Here is a 15,788-nt window from a genome sequence, read left to right on the forward strand (position 1 = left end):
TCACCATCCACTCCACTTCACCTTCTCTATTTCTCATCTTACCATTCCATCCCATCATTCTGTCAAATCCAATGATATTTTCCAGAACATCTTTCCTATAGTAGTTTCCATGTACTTATTGTTGTCAATTAGGATTGCACCTATAGAGGGATATAAAATCTAGTTATCCTACTAAAACATGGAAACTCTCTCAAGTGGTGGGTTGTCCTAAGAATCAATGAGAAGGAACTACTAAATCTCTATAACCAATGCTGAAAAATCTCTACTACAAATGTGTTCTTACAATCAACTTAAAATCTGCAATGCACAAAAATTTGAATCCAAAAGAAGATCCCTCATAATGAGGTGAATGTACAATATATAGACAACATAACCCTAATTCAGATTCCAAGATCATGACTAGAGAAAATTAGTCAAAATGATAAAAACTATGAAGAAGCCTCTGAAAACTGCTCTCAACCACCTGCCCAACTGATAGATAATAGGAAAACTATCTCTAGCCCCTCAAAATCATGCATAAAACCCTAACTCGAATCCATCAAGTAACCAAAAAATATAGCATGTAAAACTCCTCATAATTATGCAAAATATGCACAAAATAGGCTCTCATCATGAACTGCATGCATAACTGGTCTTAACTGCTCCATAAATCACTAAAAATAGCACTATTATGCCCCATCACTGCATGAGAAAATCAACCTGTCTTTTGCCTCCAAAAATAGCTCCATACTCAACTCCATTACTACATGTAACGTTCAGTTAACTCAAACAGTTCACATTTGCTAAAATAGAACTCATCTTCACATGAAAGAGTTAACTGAACATCACTAAAGATATCCACTAAAAGCCCTCTTTGTATTTAGGCATTAAAATATTTGAAACTCCTTTTAATTCCCTTTATTTAATTAATAAAATTAATTTGAAAACACATCAGTATCAATAAATATAATAAAGGGAATATTAAATGTATTTTACAAGTATTGTATATATTAAATGATCAATAATAGTTAACTCACTTAATATATATAATATTTATAAAATATATTTATTAATTTAAGTTTTATATGCATTAATGTATAATATATAATTGGTATTATGAGGTTTAATGCATATGGAACTTAAGATAAATAAATAATGGAGTTGTTTGAAAAAGTAAAATGCCTATTCCTATGCATGGTCCCAAAATTTTTATAAAATATAGCAAAGGGAAATATGGAAAGCAAAAAGGAAGGAAAAGGCAACTTTTTTTTTGTTTTAGTTTCATTTTGGTGTTCATGCATAGGAAGAATGAGGGTTCATGAAACCCTAGCCACATGGAGAATGTCTCTAATTGTTCCCTCTATGATTTTCTTATTTTTCCATGTATCTTGGATGCTTCTCTTGTAGATTTCTTTCTTCTTAAGCTTCTTCCATGGCTGTAAGATACTGGTATTTGTTGGATGTCATTACTTTGTCAATTCTAGATGTGATTTTATGGCCAAATCTAGTGATGTTTAGATGCCATGATTCCTTCTATTGTGAGATGCCATTCTTGTGTTCTTACTGGTGTGAGCTGATTCTAATATTTGCAACACCATTTCTTGCATGGTCGGCTCTTGGTTTGTGGATTTATTGTTTCATGGCTAGACGTGAGCTTGCCATTTCTACTAGAGGATTTTGTTTTGATGTTATATTTCATTGGGTTGCTTCTAGTCATGGACACCATGCTTATTTATTTCCCATACTGCAAATTCATGAGGTTTGGATCTGCATTTTATGCTATTTAAACACCATTTTCCTTCTCCTTCCTTGCTGTTTGGAAATTGATATGACAATAAACAGGTTCTTTTTTCAAATTTCTTTATTAGTTTTAAGTAGAAAATAGTTATTTTAAATACCCTACTTCTTCAAATATTTGAATCACTATTGTATATGTTTGAATGTGACCTTTCCTTCAACATTCTTGATTTGGGTATTGTGACTCTTTCTTTATCATTCATGTCTGAATATTCTTTGCTCACTGTTTATGGGATTCATTTTTGTAAATCTGAATGTTATTGTTGTAGTCACTATATCTACAAAATCAAAAGAAGATGGAACAACACTACCTGCTACTAGTGCACTTATATGTGCCATAACTGATCATGTGGCTTCAATAAAGTAGTATAAACATAGAAATTTGTAGGAGAGCCTGATAATGGCTGCATATTAACTCCCCACTTTAGTGGATTCAGACAAAATTCTTCCCAAGCTCATTCTTGACACAAAGCCTCTACCATATCAATAAACTAATTACCACTATAGTATCTTACACCAAGATAACTTTCACTATATTTATTGGTCATGACTGACCCTACAGCTTGCATAACTGAAAATGATGTAAAATTTTCTTTCCTGCAGTATCTCTTGATTGTAAATATGGATGACCATTGCTTGTAAATGTCTCACTCAAATTTGATGTTGGCAAAGAGATCTCTTGATAAAAGGACAATAAAAAATAGTTTTGGCAAACAAAATCCTCATATATGGGTTCTCTTTCATCATCTTTTGGTATCTTATCTATTGATTGTAGATCAAGATGGTGCTTATGGAACCAGTCTTCATAGATACAACATTGAATTATCTCTTCTTGGTCCTCTGCATTAGGATCAGGATATGGTCTATGACATGTACAACATAAACCTTTATAGTTCTGATTATAATTATTTCTATTATTCTCACTATCTTTATCTACAAGTAGCTTGCAATTTACTTGCTGATTTAAACTTCTTTATGAAAATACCTAATGTATACTTTGCTTCCTTGAAAGTTTCATCTTCTCATGTTATAATCTTGTAGATCTCATACACATATCTTTGAGGTGTAATCTTTCATTCATACCAAATTTTGTTCTTGTAGATGATCATCTTACAGTCCTATTGTATGCACTATTCTTCATATCATTCATCTTGAAAGTACAAGTTGAATGTTTATTTAATGTTGATGAAATATCTAAAATAGGTTGAATGTTTCCTTTCTTTGAGATTTGAATTTGCAGAAGCATATATTGTAGCATTTATCATAGTCTATTGTATTTAATTTTACGACTGGTGAAGATCTATTCGTTTCTACTTCATGTAACTATAATTACTATCATGAACTCTACCATTTAGTCTTTAAATTGTTCCATAGCAGCAACCAAGTTTTTTTATTGCAATTTTATCATTCCATAGTTTGTCTGATCTTGATAATTATTGTTCTTTATCTCGTACTATGTTCTGCATATGCACGTGTAATGCCCTGCCCGGAGATCCTTGGAAACAAGGATGAAAACAAGTCAGAACAATTTTTTTTTTTTTTTTTAACAAGTGTAAATGCACATGAGACAACCTACGCAAACCAAAAGATCGCAATGGAAGACTGAAAGACAACCAAGCACCAACGGATCTCCAAATGCCACTACCAACTAGAACACAATCACAAAACCACCAAGACCTACCAAGCTGAAAGACATAAACTGACTCTTGGAAACTGGCTAAGTCTGAAATCCTGAAGCACTGAAATTTTGAAGTCCTGATTTTTCCTAGAATCTACACTTTAGCTTGTAGAGGTCTGAAACCCATCTCAAATGAATCATCGCATATATATACGTCAACTTATACTTAAACGATATATTTTAAGCCCCATACAACATCTAAGAAGAACTAGGAAGGTAACAAAACCAAAAGGGTATCTAAAACAACTTTCAAACTTTATTTCGACAAGCCGAACTAGCCCCTATTTTTCGCGCGAAGACAGAGCACTAGTATTTCTTCTCATGTGAAGACTTTCATCGGCTCGCATGAAGATTCTCAATGGCTCATGCAAGGACTTTTCATCCTCGCACGAAGACTTGATTTCTCGTGCAAAGAAATCCATGGCTCGCGTGAAGATTCTCATTCTCGCGCGAAGATTCTCATCCTCGTGCGAAAGAGAATCATCCTCCCACGCAGATTTGAATTAGCACACACCCAAAAACATAAAAATAAGGCTAGAAAAAGAACGAAACAAAGTTCCTCCACACCGGGGAGTACCGGATCCACTTTTCAAGGTAAGGACACTCGAATCCAAGCTAAGAGATGGACAACTAGAAACAAAGTCTAACCATCTAAAACAATAGGAAGGGAAGAATAGAAGGAAACATTGCCATAAACTAAAGTAACATCGCAGTGAACATGAAAATAACCTCTTACATAGAAGCATAAATATCAAAGCAATAAACCAATTAACCAAAACCAAACTAGGTACGCAGTTCCTCCCAACCATCAATGGCATCATAGGACCATCGTGGGCCCTAGCCATCCCCCGCGCATAACATCCCAAGCCACCGATTAGATCATCGGTGCTGTCGTGATAGGGACATCACTACTAAACATGCTACAATATAAGTAATGAAATCTAACATGCTAGTAGTAACATAAGATAACCCTGAAATCAGATAACATCATCTACTACATGCTAATCATCATAATGAGGAAAGCGTTAAAACTAACATCATCTAAGCATGATAACATCATAATGAGAGCATAAATCACAAGAAGCATACTTCATATACTGAAGTACCAAGTGACACATCCAGCAATGATCACGCTAGAACAATGGACCATCTCTGTACACCAGTCCCTAGCAGTGGTGAAGGTAGCTACGCCTCCCAACCACGTGGCACCCGTAGGTCCACACCCGCCATGCTGATGGAGATAATGATCCAACCACACACACACAAAACAACAACCATGGCTAACACACACGCCAAGCAATATGATGACTGAATCCAAGACATAGACAATGCATAAACTACAGGTCCTGGTCAGACACCTCAATGGGCTACTACATAGGGACTAACATCATGGAGAGTCGCTTGGCATTGACAAGCCCAAGCTCGGATCATGCGTTTCAACTCCTCAACGGAGGGCCCTGCATATACTTTTTATTATCTTAAATTTTATTACCACCCAATGTTTTATTTAATTATCACTTACTTAAAACTTCCTCTGCCAACCCTATGGGACTAAGGTCACCAGGCTGCGAGATAGAAGCCCCCTCCATATGCTACCCTATCCTACCCATGCTCATCCAGCGATGAGTGCCCGTAGGCATGCAAACTCCCAACCCAACCCCAATGATCACAACTTTTGGAAGTACCACGAAAGATCGAGCCCCGTAGGTCACCCGAAAATGTACATGTGTGTGGCACACCACCATCATAGAGATCATACACAAGGACAGGATGAGAATGCAAATAGAAGTCAATCAACCAAAAAATAGAATCGAGATGACGGATGCTACACGCATCCCAATGCAACAAAAGATGCAAAAGTGTTCTGACTGGTATCCAAACGGATCATCTAGGTTCACGAACCACAATGTGCCAAGAAAACCTGAGAAAATAGGGTGGCACGCAAAATGAGGTAGAAACCCCAAATTTTGAAAAAATTCCAAAATTAAAACCCATTTGGCCTTTGGGTTCAAAAACCCCAAAAATCCAAAAATAATTGAAAATGGACATCGTATGCAAAAATGGCCAGCATAATGGCCCAAAAACCCAAACCCCCATTTCAAAAATAGGTAAAACGTTCATACCCGACCAACCGGGCAGAACCAACAAACAGAAATGGAGGGGAACACTAGTTCTCATCCTCCTAACATACAACTACAAGGAACAGAAGTAAAAATGGAGTAAAACCAATAAAACGGGAAGGCCCTACCTGATGGAAAAATGGCAGAAATCGAAACCTGCACAATAAAATAATCAATCCGCCAAAACTGCTGAAACTGACGGCAATTCAAGAACTCTGCGAGCTGAATCCAACGAGATCAACCTCGCAAAGATCCCACGCTCACAGCTCCCAGAACGAACAAAACAAGAATCCTACAGAAGAGGATTTCCAAATTGCTCTCCAAATTTCAATTTCCAAATTGTGATAAGTGAATAATGAATTCACTTTTCCAATATTTATTCATTTTGAGTGAATAGCTAATAATGGAAAATAGCTAGCTAGAGTAGTTAAACTCCAAAACAACCCAAACGAAAATAGGTTATTATCCGTAATGGAAATTCATCTAAGGCAAAGTTTCCAAATATTAAATCCAAAAGATTAAAAACCCAAAAACCCAAAATTATAGAAAAACACTTAACACTTTCGCGACAAATGCGAACCTCTAAATGCACAGACATGTTCACTGGTCTAATCACATAATGCAATTGAGTTTGGATTTACTAATCACCGAAAGGTTTTAATATAAAACAAGTAAATAAGGATACGTCGACCATATAGGAGCGACATTGGCAAAATATGAATAGCTGGATCACTAACTCCATAGGCCACTGCCAGGGATGTAATTCCTGCACACTAGAACACACGATCAAGTGCAATTGCATATAATATAATAGCCGAAGCAATTAAAGAATTTAAATAACTCATTAATCCATTTACACCACTCACATTCGCATTAATCATAAAAGATGAGAATGAAGTAAATAACCATATTATAGAATCCATCTCATAACATAGTCAATAATTAGGTCCAATACATCATATCACCAGATAATCAATTATCATAGATCTACTGTCATCTTAAAATAACATCAACATGCAAATATGATAAACTGAAGAGCATAGTAACAAATCATCTATGGTACGGAAATCAAAATATAACATTTGACCCTCAGGTCATCTCAAGGTACAAATATCAAAAGAGTATCAAGTATCTCTCGAATCAAAAATAGACAAGGTACAGACTGCAAACACGAGAGGCACTACAGCACGTGTGAAGCTCTTATCCCTCTATCTTGTAGACTAAGAATTTCATAAGCCCTCCATGATTTGACTGAAAGGTTTAATACCTCTAACACATGTACATCCCTTTAACAATCTCCTTGTGTCTTCAATCTCCTGCTATAGTTCAACTAGAAGGTCCCATACTTGAAATTTACATATGCCCCCTCAACAGTCTCCCATGTCTTTAGTCTTTGCCTCTGCATGATTCAGCCAGAAGGTTTCATGCTTTAATTTATGCATGTCCCTTTGATAGCCTCCTTAGTCCTTTGGTCTTGGCCCCTACATGATTCAGTCGAAAGGCTTCAAGCATGTAATTTATGCAAGATCCTTCAACAAGCTCAAACTTCATACCTATATTTGCACGTGGAACAAACTAATTAGCATAAACGTGTTTTATTTTTCATATTTCTCTCTTTCCTTCTTGTCTTTTAATATAGTTATCTGAATAACCATATTGTAGGAATAGTAGATTATAGATGATTGGAAAGATCTCCATTGCTCAGTTCATATGAATTGACCCTTCTCTTCTTTCATTTTTTGCAGGTTTATTCCTGGATGGAGATGTGGGTTCAACCCTCCAATATTTAGCACAACAAATCTTTCATTCAGACAATGGATGCCTTTCCTCTTATCTTTTTTCAATACTTTTTTATTTATATAATGTGTTTATTCAAATATTATATTAGGAGCTGAGGATGCTAGTGATATCTAAATGCATTGTATTTAAGTACTATGTAAAACTTGAACACTTTGTACCTAATCAAAATAGTTTTGAATATTTCAAAAAAAAAATGTACTATTTTGGTACATTTATTTTGAATAAAAATGATCAATCTTCTTGTTTACCAATTCCTGTACTTTACTTTCTGCATTCTTTTCATTCTATAATATGTATTCTCAGCAACTAAAACACACTTAGTTTAGCATATAACATAGCAACTTAGGAGGTATGTTAAATTGGTAACACTTACCCAATAACTTTGCATGCATTTAAATTTATTTTATTCATGCTTTGTTCGAATTTGGTATTGTTTATAATTATTCACTCTTGCATATCCTGGCCTAGTGGGACCCATGCCTTTTCATACCTGGGGGGAGAGAAATATAATATTTAAATATTTTTTTTCAAATTGCATGTAACTTAAAAAATTTCATTGAGAGGACTAGAGATGATTGAATGCTTAATGTCACATGTTGATAACTAGTCCTTCTTTGATTGCATCATTATGAAATTAAGGACATTAAAAGTAGTTACTTAACTTTTAATGATAATTTGCAATATGTTAGGGTGGAAAACCTGTACACAAGTGAAAAATATGGAACTTGATTCAAGAAGGATATGATGAGATATTGTGCATTAAACTCTCCAAGTACACACCATTTTTATGAATTAACCATTGTCATAATATTACAAAGTTTGATTCACCAAGCTCTGAAACATCATGATTTTTGCCAAAATTCTACTTAAATAAAAAATGGGTAGAGAACTCTAAAGGAATGAGCCAGTTTATCATCAAGTTCTTCTAGGTAATGCAATTATTTGTGAAATGTCTAAAAGAAGGGGATGATTGGATTATTGTCTTAGTTTAAAAGGATTTGATGAAGAGGTTTCTATTTAATTCATGAGCACCTTAAAGGATGGCATTAGAGTAGCTAAGGGCATGAGAATTGATTTAATAGAGAATGTGGTAGCCAAGGTCACTAGGTTACCCCAAGAGGGAAAAAATTGGGAAAATAAGTTTGACCTAAGGATAGCTAAGGCACAATTTAGTGTACACTAGGACCCTCCACTGGACATTGATAAGAAATAACGTACTACTAGATTATCCTTGCCAATGGAGTTTATTCAACTAGCAGTGTTTATCATCTAGTACTTCATGTGTGAGGGACATTACACATACCTACAAGCCATACGTTTCAAGATTTTGGCTCACCTACGACATGATTATAGATAGGTAAACCTTCCAAATTTCCTATTTAACATTGTTAAGAAGCAAGCTTCTTTAGCACAATTAGGAAAGGATCAGCTTGTCTCTCACCATTTCTTAATAAAATTAATCGTAGAAATGGAGTTGAATAAGAAAGAAATTGGGACATGGGAAGAGTTTTTGTGGTTAAATTAGGTGGTTGACCCTAGAGGTTAGGGTATTGGATGTAGGGAAAGAACATCTACTAGTTTCTGTAAAGTTGTTCCTAGAGTTGAAAATGTTCCCGAAGCCTTTCCCTCGAGTTCTAGACTAACTAAGAAGAGGATTTACAAAGTTGAACCCTCTGTTGCTAGTAAAAAGAGAAGGAATAATATAGAAGTTGCAAGTGCCCCTAAAACCCCATCATTTTCTAATAATAGGTCTACCATTGAGAAAGGTAAAAATAAAACTATGGAATGTGAGGTAGAAAGTCTAGAATAGAAACTAGATGAGGAGAGTAACATTAATGAAAACCTGCACTCACAAGAGGAGGAAGATTTAAAAAAACCTCCAGAAGTGCCTGCAATGGAAATACATGTAAGAAAGAGGAAACATAAGAATCCTCCATGCTTGTCAATAGCACCCATGAGGTGAAGTGTGGGGCTTTCTGAGGGTAGGGTTCTTGAAACCCTTGTTCCAGTAGTTACCCCTAATTTTTCTAAATGTAAAAAGGAGTCCTCTCGAGAGGAAAAATTGTAGCAAAATGAAGCCAGTGAAAAGGAATGAAAATTCTAGAATTTGCAACTTGAAGTTGATTGTAGTGTTGTCTATGTGCTTATTGACAGTGATAAGGAGTCTAGTGAGCTTGAAGTATCTAAGGAGTTTGACAAAAACCCTAATATGCAAGATATTGGTGAATATTTTGCATAGTTCCCTTTAGAGGATTATCCAATTTTTAGACTCGAAATTGTTAAGGAAGTAATATAAAAAATAGATCAAGATGGTTAGACACATTTGATACAACAACTATTGAATCCAATAGAGAAGAAAATGTGGTGACAACAATTGTCATAAGGCAAGGATAATTCTTCACACCATAGAGTGTCAATAAAACTCTTCATTTGGCACCTGAACTACACCTTTGTTAGCAAGTATTAATTTGTTCCAATAGTTGCTATGGGAGAGAGCTCAATAGAAATTGGAGAAAGAAAAATTAAAACATATTATTAATGAGAAAAGCTACCAGTTGAAATAGAGTTCAGATTAGAATGAAGTATTGAAAAGAAGAATTGAATAGATCACAAGATTGATTCCTAAATTAATGGAATGTAGGTCACCATCGGTAGTATATGCCGTGTTTCTTATAGAGTAATTTGCAAATTTTAAATTGACTAGAATTGTGGAAGGTCTTATTCTCTCTGTTTCTACTTCACATGAGTTTTATGATGCATTTCAATCTATTCCCATGGCTTTGAAAAATCTATTGTGTGAATTGTATCTCCATAATCTGGTAGTACCTAATGACATAAAGTGGAATTCACTCATGTATGTAGGGGATGTGTAGTTGAGAGTAATAATTTCACGAATACAAAATGAGATAAGCATAGAACATCAAATTACACCCTATAGGGAAAGCAAAATGATAGCATCATTGCTCATGAGACCAAAGGTTCAACATTATAGATAGACATATCTAGATTGGATTTCTATTTTGGGAAATCCTGAAAGATCTATTAAGGTGTTTTTAGTCAAAGAATGGACCATTACAGACTGGGGAAAAAACTCATCTCAAGATGTTGAGACAACAATTGTTGCCTCAAGGCAGAAATGGATTAGGATGCCACATGATCTAAAAATCAAAGAACCCCACTCTCCTCAAAACTTTACTCTTGCTACAATTAGGATTCGATGGCATATTGACTTGGGGAGAAATCAGTCCACTAAGGTATCAACCTCATATTCTCCTGCAACCACTACTAGCAATGAATGACAATGCAAAAGATCACGATATGACAACTGAAGTATGACACTGGAAAAGGCTCAAGGAAAATTATGGGTACTTCAACTATGTGAAGAATAAGCCGAAGGAAAGGATACCTAGTGATTGGAGAGTGTGGGCCCAAATCAAGAACTTCATGATTTCTAGAGACCAGCAATAGATCAGTGGGGGTAATGATGAGCCTCTAAAAGGCCATTATTTGGAGATCGTTTTTATCTTGTTTTTAGAAAATTATCTTGCAGAAACTTTTATGACTTTATGGTTTTAAGAAAAGGAACTTATGTTTTTATGAATACATTATCTATATGTTAAGACATGAAAATTGAAGTATAGATAGTTTAGATATGCTATATTTTCTTGAACCTATGAACTTTATGGTATAATGAAGGAATGTTATATGCTAATGAATGTTTCCTCATTCATGCTATGTTTGGGTAGATTCCTTCTTGTAGCCATAGGATTTGCAAAGAGTGATAGTTTGAACATTATGCCTTTTCTAACATTGATGATGAAATAAATATGTGTATGTGGAATTTGTATGCATTCAATGTTTTGTAGGTACTTACCAAGTATTTTCAAAGTCAACACTTTAGCACTAAGTTAAAGCTAACTAGATTACTGAATCACCACAACAAGTAGATTATTGTGTGATTTCTATTATGGTAGCATACAAATATAGCTCCCTCAACCTATTATATTCTTGGAGGAGTTAATCACAATTAATGATATTTCTATTGCAAACTTTATGAACCTATAATTGATCCTCATTGATGGAGTGATCGTAGAAGTAGGAAGTTATTGTAGTTTTCCTTCAAATAACACTTGTTGTAGCTTTGTAAGAAGTTTTTCGAGAAGAGGGGAAAAAATAGATTGATTTTCATTAGAACAACGTGTGATCTTATTTTTAATTAGATTTAATCTCTTACCACGAATGAATAGAATACAAAGTTCAAATTTCCATCTTCTATCTTGATTGTCTTTTCTATTCACTCATCCAAGTAGGACCACTTGGTGAGTGAACTTCTTTGTTAGAATATATTTCATTTCCTTGTTTGTTTCTTTGTGAGGTAGAATTGTGTTGTTCTTACAACCATTGATAATAGAATTAATGAATTGTTCCTACATCATAGGTGCATAGATAGATTTACTGTTTACAACATTACATTAAGCTCTAAGATAAGATGTTGTTTCAATTCCTAGCTTAAGTCTCCTTCAATATTTTGTTTTGTTTTAGTTGTAATGACTCAAAGAAGAATTAGAGAATATACTTTGAAGCCACCCTCTCAAGCTTATTCTCTTGAGTTGACAAAATAAAGTGGAGTTAGTATGCTATTCTTAGCAAAAAGCACATGATTCTATCTAAACATGGAGTTATTGTGAAAGGATTTCCAATCCTTTGTTACTAAGCTATCAGGTTGACTGGCCACCTCATTTGGAGCTTTGCACCCTCTTTCATACACAACTCACCACAACCAAAACAAATGGGGAATGATTTATGTTGTGTTTTTATTTATTTATATATATCTAAAATCAACTTCACATTGTGTTGTAACTCTGCCATGGGTATTTGATCCTCAATAGCTTTCATTTTAGCATTTCAACATTCAAGTTTTCAAGTTTTGTCTTCATTATATAGTCCTTTCCAACCTAAAAACCACTTTGTTACTTCATTACAATTGGGACTTGAACAAAGGCAATGATAAAGAAAAGCCCATTTTCTAGAATCCAAATAATAAAACAATAAAACTCACTCAACCCATGCTAACTGACTTAGCTCAAGATCCTGCACAAAATAATATAGACTAGGAAAAATGGGCAAGAAATTTTAGAAAAACATATCATACTAGATATTTTTAGAAAGGCACAAGCCACAACCTAGTTAAATTGGTCTAGTTTTTGATTAGTTGGGTTGATTACAAATTCTTGTAGAACTATTATCAGATTAGGTACAATAAAATGAACAATCAGTTGTTCCTAACTAGCAGGATCAAATACAATTTTCCAAGGTGATAAAATTTCATATGTAGATGTATGTATCTATGTATGTATGTGTGTGTATATATATGTATGTATTTGTATGTATATATGTAAATTTATGTATTTATATATGTATGTATGTATATATAGAGAGAGATGCTTGTGGATTGTGGAGATCAGTGGAGATCTCAGATTCCATTGTCATGCCCTTGTGATCTTTGTATAGGTATGTATGTATACATATGTGTATATGCATGTATATACATATGTATATGTATGTATGTATGCATGTATGTAAACAAAGGCATCTTGGCACAACAGAATAACAATAAAATTCACACAACAAGTAGCATGGCCATGGGTATTGTCACAAGATTTTAAACATAACTATATAAGGAGTGAGTTAGGATGTATATAGGTTAACCTTACATTAACTATAAAGTACAACACAAAGGTTGTACCAAGATATTATAGTATTGTAATTATAGAAAACTGTCTGATTCGCTTGAGTGCATGTATGATGGCAAAGAGTTGTATTAGTTGAGTAAATATCACAAGTGGTTATAGGAATAAAACTATGTAAAAAGAAATTGAAACCAGAACTACATATTCATTAGAGTGAGTAGTTCAAGGGTCTTGATCTCATGGATACGGGTATGTAGGCATCCTAGTAGGTGGAGTATGCCTCTAGTGTGCAGACGTCTTGGACATGCTTCTATAGCACTTAACCATATATGTATGTATGTATGTAGCTATTCTCTACTTAACAGTGCCATCCACATGGGGGGGGGGGGGGTGGGGTGGTGGTGCGGGGGGGTTTGTTGAGCTTGCACCTTCTGCAATACTTCATTTCCATTATTTTCCCTCTCTGAATCAAAGATATATAACTTTATCAGTTGTAACTATATTTTTCAAATAGTACAAACCACAATATTTTCTTATAATTGTATAGTTTTCTTTGTAAGTTTATAAAATTGAAATTTAAAAATTAATTGCAGTTACGTACATTTTTTTCAAGTTTGATATTTCTCTTTTTCTTGACTTACAGTCCAATAATAACTTTTCAAAACACATATTGACCAATTGGAGATTGATCCAAAAAATTGTAAGAATGGCTATGCCAAAAAGAGCTAAAAATTATGATTGGTGCATGATAATCATCTTTTTATGCTCTTTTTGGCACAATTATTCTTACATTATATGATTTTTGGTGAGAACAAAATTCCGAACTAATCAAGTAGGTGATCAAAAATTAAATCATAATTGGTTGATGCATGTTTAAATACCTTATTTCACATGTTATTGAATGTTATGTGTTTATGTTCCACTGTTAATGAATGTTAAAGGATGAACTAATGTTAGATGTTAGCTTTGGACATTATGAGATTATTTTATGGATGCTCATACTTGTTTTTTACTTCAAGTGATAATGAATGAATTCTATATTTTATTAAGGAATGAATGTGAGATCCATCTCTTCTTAGGTACTCTTTCTAGGCTATTGTACTCATTCTTAAGCCCAAAATAGATAAATCATGAATTTAAATGCAAACTTGGGTGCTTGACTTAATGAAAGAGCACACCAAGAAAAAGACCTTGTGTGATGAAGGATTATATGATTTTCTACATATTTCACCACATATCAATGCATTGTAGGTTCAAATACATTCTTAAGTAGACATTTGTGAGCACTAGGTGTGTGAAGGCTCCATGTAAAAACATGTAGAAGGAAAAAAGGTCATGATGAACATTTTTGATGACATGTTTGCCAAGAGCATACACAAGTTCCTCAAGGTGAATTCACATTATTAATTTTTACTATTTTCCAACACCATTGCTCTTCCTCCATATCCTGCACAAATAAAAAATGTTGCCTCCAACATTGAAACCATATGATAAATGGGAATAACACATGCCTGAGTCATAACCTAGTTAAATTGGTCTAGTTACTGATTAGTTGGGTTGGTTACAAATTCTTTTCGAATTGTCATTAGATTAGGTACAATAAAATGAACAATATATTGTTCTCAACTAGAAAGATCAAATATAATTTTCTAAGGTGATGAAATTGCATATGAAAATGCATCACTTGAATGCTAGGCATGAAGCACATTCCCCAATTTATAACAAATGGTTAGATGTAAAGATTCCATACATTGGCCCAACAATGAAAGCCATAGATGTAACCATTCATGTATTAGCATGCTCTCACTGTGAGGATCCCAAGTATCTATTATTGTTATTAATTTGGTCTAGTTGCTAATTAGATAGGTTGATTACAAATTCATGTAGAACTATCATCAGATTAGGTACAATAAAAGGAACAATCAACATTATTTTTGTTTAGGATCTTGAGCTAAGTCACTTGGCATGAGTTGAGTAAGTTTTATTGTTTTATTATTTGGATTCTGGAATATGTATGCAGTTGGATCATTTTTTCTATTGTGTTAAGATGTAATAAGCACCTTTAAAAAGATCTCTTTGTATGCATACATGAATGTATGTATGTATGTATGTATGTATGTATGTATGTATGTATGTATGTATGTATGTATGTGTATGTATGTATGTATGTATATGTATATATGTATGTATATGTATGTATGTATTTATATCTATATATGTATGTATATGTATGTAAATATATATATATATGCATATATGTATGTATGTATGTATCATGGAGATCTAGGATTTCATTGCTGTGCCCTTGTGATCATTGTATTTCGTTTTTGTTCCCTTGTAATCTCTGCATCTCATTACTCTTTTGATCTTTGCATCTCATTCATTTTATTGTACCTAATATGATGATAGTTCTATAGGAATTCTTTGATGTACCTTTGTGATCTCTGCATCCTAAGTATCTATTGTTGCTATTAATTTGGGTATCACTATATGATCCAGAATGTTATGAAGTAATGAAACTGGTAGTAACTTCTCCCATGTCTCCAGAAAATGTAGCATAGGTTTAGGGTCCCTTGGCTCCCAAGAATTTTTAGCAGCTATTCTCATTGCTGGAAGAATAACTTTAGTGAAGTGTTGAAGAAACAAGTTCTACTTCTATGTAAATTTCATAATCACGAGGCTCATTCCCTTGCAAAACCCATAACCCAGTTAAATATATGTATA

The sequence above is a fragment of the Cupressus sempervirens genome, chromosome 3 (genome assembly GCF_028749045.1).
Source record: "Cupressus sempervirens isolate cs-2001-9-10 chromosome 3, ASM2874904v1, whole genome shotgun sequence".
NCBI lineage: Eukaryota > Viridiplantae > Streptophyta > Pinopsida > Cupressales > Cupressaceae > Cupressus > Cupressus sempervirens.